Raw genomic sequence first — 15,400 nt, forward strand, 5'->3', positions numbered from 1 at the left:
TTGAAGCTTTACTTTTTCACATTTGTCCTTTTCCTGTTACACTTCTTGACCTCTACAGCAGCTTTTCCCCACTCCTTTTGGACTCTGCACTTAACCTCATTGAAGATGGCTCTACCACTGCCAGTTACATTCTGGATGTATTTATTTTACAAGTTCCCTTTATCTCTTTCCCTCCTTTGTTTATGATCATACATATTCCTAATAGTTTTAACATTTTGACCATGAATAAATTCTTGGCCTCTTCCATAGTCAAGTCCTTGAGCTCCTCAGCCACATGACTTCATTCCCCGCTTTCCTTAGTGTATCCTTCTCCATTCTTTTAAAACCAGTTCAGACTTGCTTTTGCTTCTTATATTATATACCAAGTCACTGAGAAAATGAAATTGGTTGGAAACTTTTCTGCAGAAGGCATAAAAGCCTTTAAGTCCTCCATTCCCAAATTCAAACAATGGAATAAGAAAAGCCCTGTTGCTTCAACACTGTATAGGCAGCAATTCACAAAATTACCACAGTGTATGAAGGTCAGTAACGCAGCCAGTCCTCGTCAGCTGGAATTCCTGACATACAGAAGCTATTGTCCATCTGAAATGAGTACAGGAGAGTTACTGAGGATTTATTCCTCTTTCTGAGTAAACAGGGTCAAACACGCCATCCAAGAAAACCCCCAAGTCAGCAAAACAAAAAGTAATTGTGTTCTTCCAGGCCAAATATGGCCATAAGGAAAGGAGGAAAAGGCCTTCTGACCTTGTGAAGAGAGAGTTGTCAAAGACAACTTTTATTTTATTGTGATGCTATTTCAGCACAACTCTATCTCCTGCATTTCTAAAGAGAAAAAAAAAAAGCAACAATAATAGCCAAAGAACTGAAGTTGAACAAACAAAATACCAATCAACTTCCTGAGAAATGGACTTCAGTAAACTTTTTATTTGATCCTCTGAACTTTTAGAGTGAGAAAAAGCTGAAAAATGTCTCCTCAACTAAAGCTTTCTTGAGGATAAACTTTTCAGTCCAGTGGTCAAAATGCACAGAGTATATTAAATCAAAATACCTCATTTAACCTCAGAGTTGGTTTCATCAGTACCTCATGTGTTTTTCTTTCAGAATGTGCAGTTTTATATTTGAAACTTTATTATAAAATGAAGTCTCAAAACATTGTTTTGAAAGTAGCAAGTGTTTTCTAAAACAGAAGTTACATGAATATCTTTGGCTCTCCCCATCTGAACAGATAAGCAGGGAAAGAAGATTCTGTGCTCATTACAACTCAATACTGAAATGAGGAGCCAAGATGATCAGAAAGCACATTTTCCATACACTAAAAAAAATCTGTAGCTGAAAAGCTGGTGGAATTTTGTAGCATTGGAGTCACTACTGAAAAAGCCCACAGCTTTCAATCACTAGTATTTAGTTTAGATTTTTTTTTTTTTTACATGCTGTTATAAAAACTTGATCTTTGGGAGATGTGAGATTAATTTTTATTTTTCTTACAGAAAGTCAATTTAATCGGTGAGGCATAAAAAGATCAAATTGCAGTACAGCATTAGCAAAAATTTAAATAGCATCTTTCTAGCATAATGCCATTTCAGAAAGTAGTACTGCGTTCCTCCCAGGAGGACTGACATTTAAATATTTGTAGGATCAAATGCTAATGACAGAAGATTTACTTGACCTTCTCTCCCTGCCAATAGAGGATACAGCTCTATAATGTCTCCTAGTATTTTAACTGTGCTTCCTTTTAAGTGACACAATAATCAGGGATTTCTCCTATTTTGTCTTTTTTTGTGTGTGTTTGAGGCCAGCAGACTTATCAGCTTCATCAGATCATGGGCAGGGGCCTTATCTATACCCTCAGTGTAGAACCCTCAGGTTCCAATCCAAAACTGGATGAGGTGTTATGCAATAAAATAAATTAATGAAGCAATAGTTTTCTAGTAGTTTATTATATCAGCTCTCCAACTGCTCTTATTAGATTACATTCTTACTGAAATAATAAGATGGATTCACAACATCTCAGCTAATCTTGCAGCAACATGTCAGTTAAGCTGATTTTGCACTGATTTAACACAACTAGATCTGAACACACTGGAAGAATAGGGACTGTTCAAACATCAAATGTGAGCTCAAAGTGGTCGTAGATACACCAACTATAAAGTAAATCCCTTAATTATAAAGCACTGGAATACTAATTTTAACATAAAATGCACATTTTAGGAACTCATTTTCCAAACTTCCTTGGTACCCCTAAGAAAAAAATCTTATCCTAAAATTGAGACAAATTAAGACTGAAGTATGAACTGGCAAGACACAGAAGATGTTGAACTAGCAATTCTTCTCTGCTGGAAAACCTTTGGATTATCATTACAGGAAAGGAAAGTTCACCACATAGGGGAGTTGCTGTTGTTTAAAGTAATTATCTCCAATGAACTAGCATGATTTGATGCATGTTGGATAAACAGCACCTTACAAAGTGAAGTTTTGCCTAAGTATACCAGTTAAAGTGATACAAAAAACCTTCTGTATCAATACATTAACCTTTTCTTTCCCCACAGGAGAGGCATAGAAATAGCTTCTTGGTGATACTAAGAAAACATTAATTTACGTAATCTGAGTTTTTCTTCAAAACACTGATTTCACACAGTAATTTTTACCTTTCTCTACTTGTCTCTGTAGGAAGTAGGAATCTACTACTACTGAAGGCCTCTGATATAACTATGTTGAGTATGGTAAAAGGGACATCAAGTATCTGCAAGAACCACCACTGACAAGAGGACAGATTAAAGCAAGCAGGTAAAAAAAAAAACCAACAAAAACAAAACCCAAACCCCAAAAAACCCCCACACCAAAAAACCCCAATAAAAAAACCAAAAAACCACAACAATTTGAGTGTTTCGCCTCTCTGATCACATCTGATCCCTTATTGCTTTGTTCACTTAGGTCTTCATCAGCATGACGCTGCTAAGCTTTCCTCCAAAGCAACAACAAACAAAGCTAAAAGAGTTCTTAAGCACCTTTTTACCATTCAAAGCAGCAAGTTAAGCCCCTAAATATCTCCAGGGCCCTGGACCTGCATTCAGAGAGAAGCACTCAGCAACACCTTATTCAACTGAGACCACTATTCCCTCTGGGTTAACTGGAGTTTTTACGGGTCAAGTCACAGCTATATATAGAAAAACTTGGTAATTTATTGCTCTTGAATAGCATAATCTTACAAGGCTCTAAGTAAGTTTCTCATTAGAAGTGACATTTGAATTTCAGGGGGTGGTGGATGATGTTATTTTGTTTCCTTTTTTATTTTTAAAGACTTTTCCAATTAGTTGTTTGTTAAATTGATTTTTGTTTGATGTATTCTGTATTTAAGCAGGACAGTATGTGTTGTACCTTAGATGTCATTTCACATACATGAATTTCTTTCAGAAAGTGTTATCTCCTATCCACTGTTAATTCTAAAGACAAATAGAATATATTAATCAATGCCAGAGGCAAAAGAACTCAACAGAAACTAACTGGCTGCATTATGGAATAAGTGATTGCTCCATAATACCCTGCACATAGAAGATGAGCTTTTCTTTCTCCTGGCAGTCTTCATAAGTGGACTTTTATCATGACAGACAGAATGTCAGAGGGTTTCAAATGATTAAAGGCAAGAACAAATCACAACTCTTTCTCCCTCCCCCAAAAAGATTAATGTAAAGCACCTTGGGATTTGTCTACATGAAAAGCTTCATATAAAATAATTGTTGTAAAAATACTTGCCAGTATTTGTCAAATGCTGTCCTTTGAATAGTTGACATCTCTATTAAAACCTCTCTCAATTAGTATTCCATTCAGCATTAGTAAATGGTAAGTGTCAAGCAGTCACAATAGAGTCCCAGCTGATGCAACTAAAAAAGAATCTAATGCAAATTCCAGCAGGCTTCAGATGTAGTTTTAAAACACTTTCCTTAGAGACTAGCTTTTTATTTGCTGACAGATGCTTTTGTAGGCCTGCTAACTTTTGAAGCCAGGAAACAGTAATCACCCAGGCAGAGGTTGCATCAGCAGAATAAGCACAGCAACAATGAATAAGACTCCGTATTTTGAATGAAACTTGAGCACATTTGCCTATATCAACAGGTACCACACCATTGTTTCTTGGAGATTCATCTGCTTGTGTAAGCTGTCCCAGTTCCCTCTAGCAAAAAGGAAAAGCTGCTTTCAAATTTCACCTACATCAGCACCAATGAAGAGTAACACCACAAAACCAGAATTAGTTCCAGTTTACATCAAGATTACTGAGGTTGAAGCCCTTGAAATTTCAATTTTCCAGTTACTGAAATGAAGACAGTAAATAATACTTGCCTACCATAAGAAGGAATTGGGCTGACACATTAACATTTGCTCAGTGTTCAAAAAGTTCTAGCTCAAATAATTCACATATTCTAAATTTGCCTCAAGTTCATCCTGTGCCTAATGCCAGTGATTTCAATCAACTTACACCAAAAGATGTTTAGTCAACCTTTTTTTGCCTCGAGCACACTGTATTTTTTGCCACTGTGGCCAAATGCAACACAGATGGCTTCCATGGCATGCAGCCAGACAGACACAGGTCTTCTTACCTGGCAGCAAATCCCCATGCCAATGCACTGCTCAGCTGCCTGAATATATCTTCATACATGAAAAACAAGAAGCCACATGGAACCCAAGCAAAATTTTATTTCCCTTCCCACTTGCCAGCCTCCAGGAGCAAAGAATTTTTGCTTCAGGCTTTTTAATTAAAGCTTCCCTTCTACAGCTGCACTGTGTTAGCACTGGACCCATTATTTGGCTTGCAACACACCTGTAGAGCCAAGAACTGTAGACATGAAACACAGGAATGTGTCAAAGTAGAAAGGGTGAGAAAGATGGCTGCTGGTGAGATTTGGGTCAAAGCACACAAAAAAGGCTGTATTCTCCATTGTCAATGCGTACAAGCACCAGCAACAGAAGGGTAGAAAGGAACGGGAATCCAGAAATTTGCATTCAGAAGTTCAAGAAAAAAATCCCTGTGTGACTTTGGTTAAGTCACAAATTCATATTCAAAATGTAATTTTCTTTGTAAAAACTGTAGTCTTGAACACCACCGTTAGCTGTTGCTGAAATCCCCCGTCAATGCTTCAGTTTACCACTTCAAAATTCTACATATGCTTTAGCTTCACCTGCACTTCTGTGCATTACCAAAACACTTCAGTCTTGGTATTGAGTTGCTAACTGCCTATGCTCTGGCTGTGCTTGAATGAGATCCCAGTTCTGCATAACCCTCCTGTTTGACCATCAGTTATGGTATGTTCAGGACTCATAATACAAAAAAAGTCTCTGACAGAACACACTAACATGCATAAGTATCTTTTAAAAGATAAGCAGAGAAAGAGGTAATGTTCTCTCTTTTCATGTACAGCTTCCTAACCTTTAGGAGGCAAAGCAAGGGTAATGCTCACGAAACATCTCTCCAAGAGACATAACTACACAGTTATAGGCTAGTCCTATACCGTTTTGGAGGTATGCTTCATTAGTTTACCTAAAAAATTATTAAGAGTTAAGAGGTTTGCAGATGCTACAGTAACAGGGAACAGTCAATAGAAATATAGCACCTCTCTTCAGTAAGTTGCCAGTTGAAACTAATGGCCATGTTTAGTTTTTCCCCATCAAATGGGAAAACAAGCCTATTACAATGTATTATTGTAGTTTTATGGAAAGTGACATGTGTTGGGGATTAACGTTAATGAAAGAGAACCAAAACCTCATAATTTTGGAACAGTGTGTCCTGGAATGAAAGAGAAAATTTAGCCCTAAAAATCAAGGTTCACTTTCACAACAAGTATTTCCCATTTTCTGCCAAAGAAAACAAAAAGAAAATAGCAGATTTAATGAAAAATAAGCCAAAGCCCACAATCTCAATACAACATGGGGACATGGATGATACCTAAAAGTGAATTACAACCTTTTGGCTAAGTTGTTATGCAAAAGAGGCCACACATGAATCAACCACACGAAAGCTGGGACTGCAGTGCTGCAGGAAGCGGATGCATTGAAAGGGTGAGACATGGAGAAGGGCTGGAACTTTTCACTGAGACAAAAATACTGAACACCAAGCTGCCTCCGCAGCTGGGCCCGGTGAACTCCAAAATGAAAAAATATGTGGTCCTATTTGTAGTACCAGGCCCTTAATAAATTGGGAAGCACCTGAGAAAAGGTAATGCATAACTAGCATAATTAACATCAGAATTATGACAAACTCTAGCTGATTGTTGAGGCACCCCTTGCTTAAGGGAAGGCATGGCTTCCTCAACCTCAGACTTGTCTGCCTTTCAACCCAGGTGGTCATACTTTACCCAACGCCACTGAGCAGTAGAATTTTACCACAAAATGCTGCAAGGATTTATCTTAAGAGCAAGCTGAAGTCCCTCCACCCCCAACCAAAACAGTTTTACATTTCCCAGTCCATTTTTCCTACAAAGTCCTTTATTTTTCCCATTCAAAAAAAGAGCTTCAAAGAAAGGGCTGGACTCATGGATACAAAGAATATTCAGAGCTTATAACGAGGGGTTTTTCCATAGGGCCAGTATTTTTTAAACAAGGAGTTTAAATTTCTCTTGGGCCTATTCGGAAATCAGCCAGTGAATATTGAGTTAGGAACAACCTCAAATTACTCCACAGCTGTCTAGACATAGTTCTTTGAAACAGCTAGTGTAGCCTAGTTTAATTCAATAGAAGACAAGCTCTGCATGTCAGTCCATGCATATGTTAACCTGTTATACTTCATAAACTGTCCCCACAGGTTTACTTTTTTAAAAGAGATTTTATACCCTGAAGAATGTCCATCCTTCCATCTATCTCCCTTTCCCATAAACTGGACAAGACTCCAAAAGAAATCATCAACCCACAATTCTTACGTGTTCGCTTCCAGTGCAATACGGCTGACAAAGACAACGTTTCACCAGGAGAAGAAATAAGAACCAGGTTTCGCCAGCCATGCAAGAGCTTCACGTTGAGACCGTGACTGCCGCACCCGTGAATCTTGCCAAGACCATAGGGAGCTGAGCTACGTTTGCGGAAACAGTTAAGCAAAGGCTACGGAGGCTGTGGGGAGAGCACGCGGTGCTGCCCGCGGGCCCCTGCGCACCAGCCCTCCGCAGCGCCCAGCCGCCGCGGGGACGGCCCTGAGCGCTGTCCCCCACCGCGGTGCTGAAACGAGGGGCGGAACGGGGCCGACAGCCCCGAAGCCGTGAGGCATGAACCCCTTTATGGACAGTGAGGGAGCGGTGGCTTCCCCGGGTTCACCTGCAACGCACAGTGACCTCCTGAGCTACCAGAGCCTGGTGTCCAGTTTACTCGTCACGTTTTCAGGAGAGCTGTAGCCCAAGCAGGTACTTTTCCACAAAGGAAGCTGCGGAGATGAGACAAGATCCATCTTTTCCCTGTCATATCTAGAAAAGGATTCCTGTCAATCATCACCAGAATTAAAAAACTGTATCATCAAGAACTGCTTCATCTGTATCCTAAACTATCTAGTGCATCTGAAACTGCCCCATTTTGCCCCAGTCCTGCACATTTTTTGAGAGCAGAGACCCAGTCACAACATCAGAATGTACTTTCAGTATGAAAATTACCTGTGTCAGCTTTAACAGGTGACACTTGAGATGAAGCTTTAAGGGCCACATGAGCATCAGTAAAGGAATGAAACAATCTATTTGTCTTGAGACTTCTTTAACATGAGAAAAGAAGAAACTACAATGAGTCAATCCATCTTTTCGACTACGGTTCATACTATAACACTAGTAGTAGAAGTTACAGATATGCTACCCAATTTACCGAAGGTCTTAATGACTTATCACAAGCATCTAGAGTTAACTGAAACCAACCATTTTTATTAATTGGCCTAAAACTTTAAGTTGTTTTCATTCCAGGTTGGGACAAATATTTAAAGTTTTGCTCTACAGTTGGAGCATCTGTTGGACTAAGCATGAGCAAAACTCAAAAATAAAGGATGGAAAAATCAGATCAAACAGATATACTATGCAGTTCTACAATGTACTTATATTCACTACAGTGAAAGCACCAAGAGGCTGACCAAGCACAAACACTTTGACACTGCAGCAACTGTAGTTTAGGAAAAAGATTCATTAAAACTGTTCATGGAAAATTCACATCTGCTAAGAGTGATAAAAATAGAAAGGCAAGAAACAGCTTGTTCTTAGTTCTTTTACTGTTTGCCAGCCAAACCCTCTGTAGTTCAAATAACTTCTCTAAACCCTACTTTTAAGCTGGATTGTATATATACTTATATCACAAGTACTAAGAGCCTGTTTTCAACATGATTTAACTTAAACAGCTAAGTATATATACTAGCCTATGCACGCTGCCAATACTTTTCTCTTGCTTGTGGGCTCTTCTGCTGAGAAGAGCTTTAACCATGACATCATCACATAGTTCCATCAACTGAACAGAACAGGATCCCCTTTTCTTTTTCCTGTTCTTCATGGTTCTTTGGCACCACTTCCAGGAGCTTTAAATGCAATAAGTAGGTCCTGAAAGACAACTCCTCCTTGAAAGACCTAAGCCACTGAAATTAGAATCTCTGAAGAAACAGAATGAGTACTCTAATTATTTTTTCCTCTCCAAAGAGAACAGAGCTTGATCTCCTGCTGTGGTAACCACATGCTAAGAACTGTGATGAAGACATCTGTTATCTGACAGACTACATTTGCACCTACTTTTATTAAATTCTTTCTCCAGTCAATTTTATCTTCTAATTACTGTACTACCTGAACACCTGTCTCCACAGAATTAATCCTTACAGTGCCATGAAAAAAAGGCAATAACAAAATTTCCCAGCATCATACAGATCATGCCAGAAGCATTTCAAGGAAACAAAAATTCCTTATGAAATGCCATTGAAACAGACTCTTATCCCTCTCCAAGAATACACCATTTTGTAAAGCAAAGGCTTCTCAGATGCAAAATAGTATTTCTAGTCTCATATATATATATGTGTGTGTGTGCACGCACACAGATCAGGAAGAATAAATGACAAGTGATTATGGCATGTCTGACATGCTAGTGATGTGGCACATTTTTAAATCTGTAGAGCTTTTTTTTTTCTTTTTATTTGAACCTTAGGACTAGAATCAGGGTCCCAGAGATGAGGAAGATAGTTCTTAAGAAGAGTAATCAAACTCACTAGACCCTAGATAATCCCATGCACTTTGAACAGTTGAGAATTCTTGCAGCAAAGGATACAGAGAGCTGTATATAGTGTTAGACAATAATTTCTGTTCAGGCTTGGAGATCAGAACTGTAGATGCTGTGAAGAAACAAAGCCCCATTGAAGATGGTGTGATACATGGAGTCTACAGGATGATTTTTATCCCACTGTGCCACTGAATTGACTGACACTTTATATCAAGTCATTTCATCTCTGTGCTTTAGTCTCCCATTTGTAAAATAGAAATGAGACATTTCATTAAGAATATAGTCTGAAGACCTTCAGGTTTTGCCCTAGCCTTGAGTTATTGTCCCTGGCTGCACTTTATTTTCTCTCATTTGACTGCATGTACAAGACATCGTAAGAGACTGAACATGAACAAGCTGCTTTCAACGTGGTTAACCAGATTACATTAGATCACCTTCAGCAGCACATCTCACTGTGCCCCAAAACATTTGCTTGAGAAAAACTTAAGACTTTACCCATGTTCAAATCGGCATTTTGCCATCTCTTAAATCGTCACTAGGGGCACTTGCTACTACTAGCTGAGCTTGGTTTTCTGCATTGCAATGGATGAGATTTCCAAAATTATTCCTACGAGTCTTTTCCACAAATAAATCCTATACTTTCAGAATTTTTTCCTGTGTATTTTTACTTTCCTTCATAACACTAGTAGTAGCTACCTCCCTGTACACCACCTAAATAGTTTCTATACCCTGTTTTTTTTATTAGGCTTTTCAATAGCTCTCAGGTGTTACCCTGTCCCTAAACACAGATATTTGTTTAATTTCCCTAAATGATCAACCCCTTCACCCTCCTGTTCATCCATTTTTCCACAATACTTTAATTACTCAGCAGATAATCTGGCAAATAAATTGCTAGACTATATCCTGGGTGTGCTACCCCACAGCAAGAGAGGAGCTGGAAAGCCAACACTAATAATTGTTTTTCCACAGGAAAGATATCAACTGGAAACCAAGCCAGTTATTTTCTGATAAGTATCAATAGCTTCTCACCCAGAAGTGAGGAGTTCTATGGGACTTTATCTACACTACTGCAAATCACTCAGTTTACTTTATTCCACATTACTTTTGACTGAGAAAATGAATCCTTTAAAGATAACATTTGTGGTCATAACCACATACTCTCTAGGACCTCACACATACAAAGCTCTTGTGGCTTCCTTTAAATAAGTGTCCTCAGTACAACTTCTAACTTGGGCAGTGTTTATACTGCTCAGGCAGCAAAAGCTGCATTTGCCAAAAGGGCTATAAAATAGCCAAACAACATCGCTTGTTAAAAACTATGATCAGCTTGATACTGCATGCTTTTTACAGGCCTTCAAAGCTTAAGGACATCTCAAGAGGTGGCCATATAAATAACCTGCTGGTAGAAAAAGCTATAAATAGCTATTCCTGTGGGGGGGGAAGGGGGGGTGGTGACGGGGAGATGGGGTTTGAGTAGGTTGCTTTTTTGTTGTTGTTTTCCCCTGAGAAAAAAAACCTGTGGTATCTAGGGCAAGACCCCACAGCATCTAACTCCAGGCTAAGAACTTCCACTGTCATGACTGGCCTTGGAAATTGCACATCTGTATTTATTATACAACAGCTTCTGACTAAACTACACAGGACTTCAAAAAGCTGATCTCTCCTCACTGGAAAAAAAAAAAAAAAAAAGGCTTTTTATGGGCTCTTCTCCCCAACTCATCTCCCCCTCCCAAACTTCTACTTTTATCTCTCTCCCTCAAATTGCGATAAGACATTTCTGTATGACTGATATTTGGCATTCATTTTTCTGCTAAACCTAATGGCTGCTTTGAAGCCGGATACAGGCCACAGCTCCCAGAAGCCAGGTAATGATGACTTTCACCCCAGCTTTTTGGAAGTGCATCTCCCTAGAACACTGCCTAATTAAAGATCCATTATGGTGACCAGGCTTGATGCCTGTGATACATATATTGATTTAAGCCACAAAAGAAGACAAGGGAGGAAAAAAGAAGTGGAAACAGTCAGGGTTAGAAAATAATTCCTAGCAACTTCCATGCAGGGCTGTCACTCACACTGTAGAGCAAGAAAACTTATCATTTGACAAATGGCATGTTATCTTGATAAAGAAACTGAACAATGCCTGACTCACCTACAAAAGGCCAAAAAAACCCCAAAAATCCACCAAATATTTGCTACCTGGGGCAAACTTTTAAGTGTTACAAAATATTTAGCAGTTGGTAATTGTGTCAATGCTTTGAGGCTCTGGAGAACATGTTTTCCAGTTTATCAGGACAGTAAAACTGCACAGCTTAAGATTACATAATTCAAGTTTTGAAACTAATGCTGGTATTACTGTGATAACATACACATACATGCACTCAGGCACTTGCTAGGGAGTGACAGACTCACTGACATTATTAGAACAGCACACATTTATATAGGCCAAAGATCTTGGAAATTCATCAACTTCGGTGACATTGATTCAAGCTTCTAGCCTCCAAAATGCTTTTTACAGAAGTTCAAGCATTTCTTTTATTTCAACAATGGCAACTGCACAGAAGTAATTCTTTAGCTGTTTTTTTTTAATCCACAAGAGTTGAGTGACCCTGACCTTACTTTGCTCCAGTGAAATGGCTGTGGACATATTTTCATAGCTGTAAATAGCAGAGCTTCATACTCAGATATAATCACTACATTCAGTTCTAAAGCAAACTGCCTTTTTCTTAGGAAAAAAAAAAAATCAACGGGACAGACAGAATTAGGAAAATGCATTTTATTATCTATTTTAACTCCTACTATTTTGAGTTATTAGTTATTAAAGGAGACTAATTTTACCAACTATAAAAACAAATCCCATGCAGTTTTGCACTAGCTGACTGCTCACTGACAAAAAGAATCAAGAACTCAGTAATCCTGATCTTGCAAGACTGCAGACTGGAGTTCAGCAATGCTGAGCTCCCATGGTTTAAGGTTTAAACTGCTAAAGCTTGCTATCTCTGCATTTTATACCACCATGAACTTCTGTGACACAAGACTGCATATCTGTACTTCCTTTTCTACAGTAGAATATCTACTTTCCACACACCTTCTGATGAAAAGCAGGCTCCAAAACACTTCCATAAAGCAGGAAGGAAAACAGATACATCTGACTTCTAAATATCTAAAATCCTTAGACGTACACTTAGTGGATAGCGTATCTCTAGTGATTCACTGGTTTGAGCAGGCTCTTTCTATATAACACCAGACAGGGCCATCACTTGGCCTATCAAAATTTAATGCCATGAGTACTGAGACAAAGTATAAAAGGATTGAAGAAATTTGTCTATTTTCAAGGTGAAATTCTAGCCCAAAGTCACAAGCAAAGATTCTGAATACAGTTCAGAATTTCATCCCTTTAATCTCAACATCTTACAGATATAGGAAAGATTTCTTTATAGCAATTCAACATAATTCAATGTCATTCGCTCTACAGAGGAGAGAATCCCTTAGAGCATTAGTAGATTAATAAAGCTAGTGTACTCTGCTCCTCCATTCATGATTGTATAAAATGTATAAAAGTTTCCACTGCAAAGTCTGGCTAACTTTTAAACCCAGAGAAATCAGACATCAACCACTGGTTCCTACACACGTCACCTTTTCAGTAATGTTCAGTAGAGAATACTACTTCTCTAAAGTGTTTTAGCATGGAAAAGGGAGCCAGTGAACTGGCTGAATAGACTTCCATATGTTAAGCACATCCTCCAACAAATCACAGGGAGTCCAAATGACCTTGTAATTTAGGCAGCGAGAAATTAGAGGAGAGAATGACAACCAATACAAGGAGACTCTCTCTTAAAAGATGGGGCTTATCCAAAGCCTACTTAAATCAGTGGGAGTCTTTCCATCAACTTCAAGAGGCTTTGGACTGGATACCATATGAAAAGTCCTACAGCTGGACCAAAATACAGAGACTATGGGGAGAAATTTTAAAACCAACAAAACCACTGCTTAAAAACCAGAAGTATGGCTCCTCCCCAGATGTCATTGAAATATCTTGTGCAGTTCCCTGCATTAAAAAGGCCCTCAAATCAATGCTGTGTGCCAACAAATAAAATACAAAAGAACTATACCATATATTTCTCTAGAAACCCAGGCCAAGGTAAATTACCAATGTCCAAGTACTGAAAGTTGTCTTGAGGAATATATAAATTGTCACCAAAATGCACTGGCTCCCAAATCCATCTGCACATTTCCAATTGGACATTATCAATACAATCGTTCAAACATGCAGCGTAAGCACTATCAGAATACATATATACCATAAGCTACCCACCTGTGTTATTTCAGTGCCAAATGCCTTTAATACTATGAGGTCCTAGTCTTCTGATCAACCCTTGCAAATGTCTATATGGACCTATGGAGGAAGGCTCAAATTTGTTCTGCCATAGTAATCTGTTATAAAACAAAGATTTCTGTGTGTTTAAATACACTAGCTGGAATGGAAATTAGGGTCTCGCTTAGCTTTACAAATATGTGCATCTTGGCTTTAAAAAGCTGTGCATATCAATACCTAAAATAAAAAAAATTTAAAAATAAAAAAAATTAAGTGACCCTCAGTGATTCCCTCCAAGGGAGTTGAAGTCAGGTGAAGTAAAATCTTGAAATCATTTCACCAACTTAAACTCTTTGGACAGAATTCTAAGCTTCTAGATTTCCAGCAGCCGAAGCTATCAGATGTCCAGAACTTTCAGACAAACAGCCTCACTCTATACGGCATTCACATCTGGCACATCCCACACTCTGCCTTTGGTCTTGTGCAGGTACATATGAATTCTCCCAAGTCATCAGCATGTGCATTAACATGTAGCCCATTTCTTCAAGCTAAAGTTTGCCAACACACAAATTTTTGCAGAAGTGAAAAGTTTTTGTATGAAAAGATAAAAGTTAAGATTAGAGTCCTAATTCAACAAGACTTTTAAACACGTGTCTAATTTAAGTATGCAAGTAATTCAACTGAAAGGCTGAAAGATGGGAATGTGCAAAAGTGCTTTCCTTAATTACGTCCAAAAAGTAGACCCGCACTGGCTGAATAGAAAAACCAAAAGATTTCACTTGTTTATAGTATCAGCAAGAAAAATTTTGATCTCAAATTGTCATGATCTGCTCTGCAGTTTTGTTTTAAACACAGCTTCTGGTTTATCTCTAAGAGCGAAACAGTTTTAATCTCCTAAAAATATGAAGTCTATCTGAATTTTAAGAATTTCTTTACACAAATGAACCCCTGTGCTAAAATGCTTTTTCAGCATTTGAGAGGTTCCTGAGTCTACTTACATTAAATACAGTTTAAACATACCAATAGGGCATTATAACCTTGTAGGCAGAACAAATACAGAGGACTTTCTTTTTTTTTTTGCTGGTTTTCCATTTTAAAAACTTCAGTCTGCAGCCACACTGAGTTAGTTGATGAGTTGCATAAAAAGCAGAATCACAAGAATAAACATGTGATTTTAGGGGAGAAATCAGGTGGAATCAGTTTATTCAATACATACCGACTTCCTCTCGGAACAGATCATTTTACTGCTAGGAATAGTGCTAACATCTGATACGAAACCAACTATCTTAAGAGGAAGGGTAATCTTAAAGATGAAAGGGTAGACAGTGTCCATTAATGACTTTATGAATAGAAGTAGTCTGTGGTGCTACCATAATTAGTAATAGTATTCCTGATAAATAATGCAATTAGCTCCAAAAAGAATAATGGTAATTAATTTTACCTTTTACCTGAAGTATATAGTAGCAAAAGCATGTAGAAAGCTGTGCTTTCTCCAGCTCCAAAGCCAAGGTGAAAGTCCACTGCAATAAACTACACCACCGGGTCTGGGATTTTTAACTACATTAAAGTCGAGACATCATGGAATCCATTTGGAGTCATTCCAGAATCTCTGCTCCATCACTCAGCCTCTAATCAGAACCAGTTGAGGGGAACCTGACTGCACAGCTCTGACTCAAACCCTTGGCATGCACAGAATAAATAGAAAGTAGCAAATTATTAATTTAAAAAACAACCCTTCAACAGAGGTGATACCTTAACAAATACAAGGAGATTTCAGAATGATGTATGTATGTAAATTCCCCCGTTGCTAAGGAAAGGAAACATTATATACGCAGTATGGGAAAGCTCCAGGGCTCAGCACACCTATTTCTTTCCCCACCTTCC

At 38.4% G+C, this 15,400-nt stretch overlaps 1 long non-coding RNA gene across 1 annotated transcript in view; it reads right to left on the reverse strand.

Moving 5' to 3' along the window:
* Window positions 1–15,050, reverse strand: part of LOC142418286 (uncharacterized) — a 28,496-nt gene extending 13,446 nt beyond the window's left edge. Inside the window, exon 1 of the long non-coding RNA XR_012778241.1 lies at window positions 14,958–15,050. This is a non-coding gene — a long non-coding RNA (uncharacterized LOC142418286). The remainder of the gene's footprint in view (window positions 1–14,957) is intronic.
* Window positions 15,051–15,400: the final 350 nt, after the last annotated feature.

This window comes from Mycteria americana, chromosome 17 (assembly GCF_035582795.1).
Source record: "Mycteria americana isolate JAX WOST 10 ecotype Jacksonville Zoo and Gardens chromosome 17, USCA_MyAme_1.0, whole genome shotgun sequence".
NCBI classification, from domain to species: Eukaryota; Metazoa; Chordata; class Aves; order Ciconiiformes; family Ciconiidae; genus Mycteria; species Mycteria americana.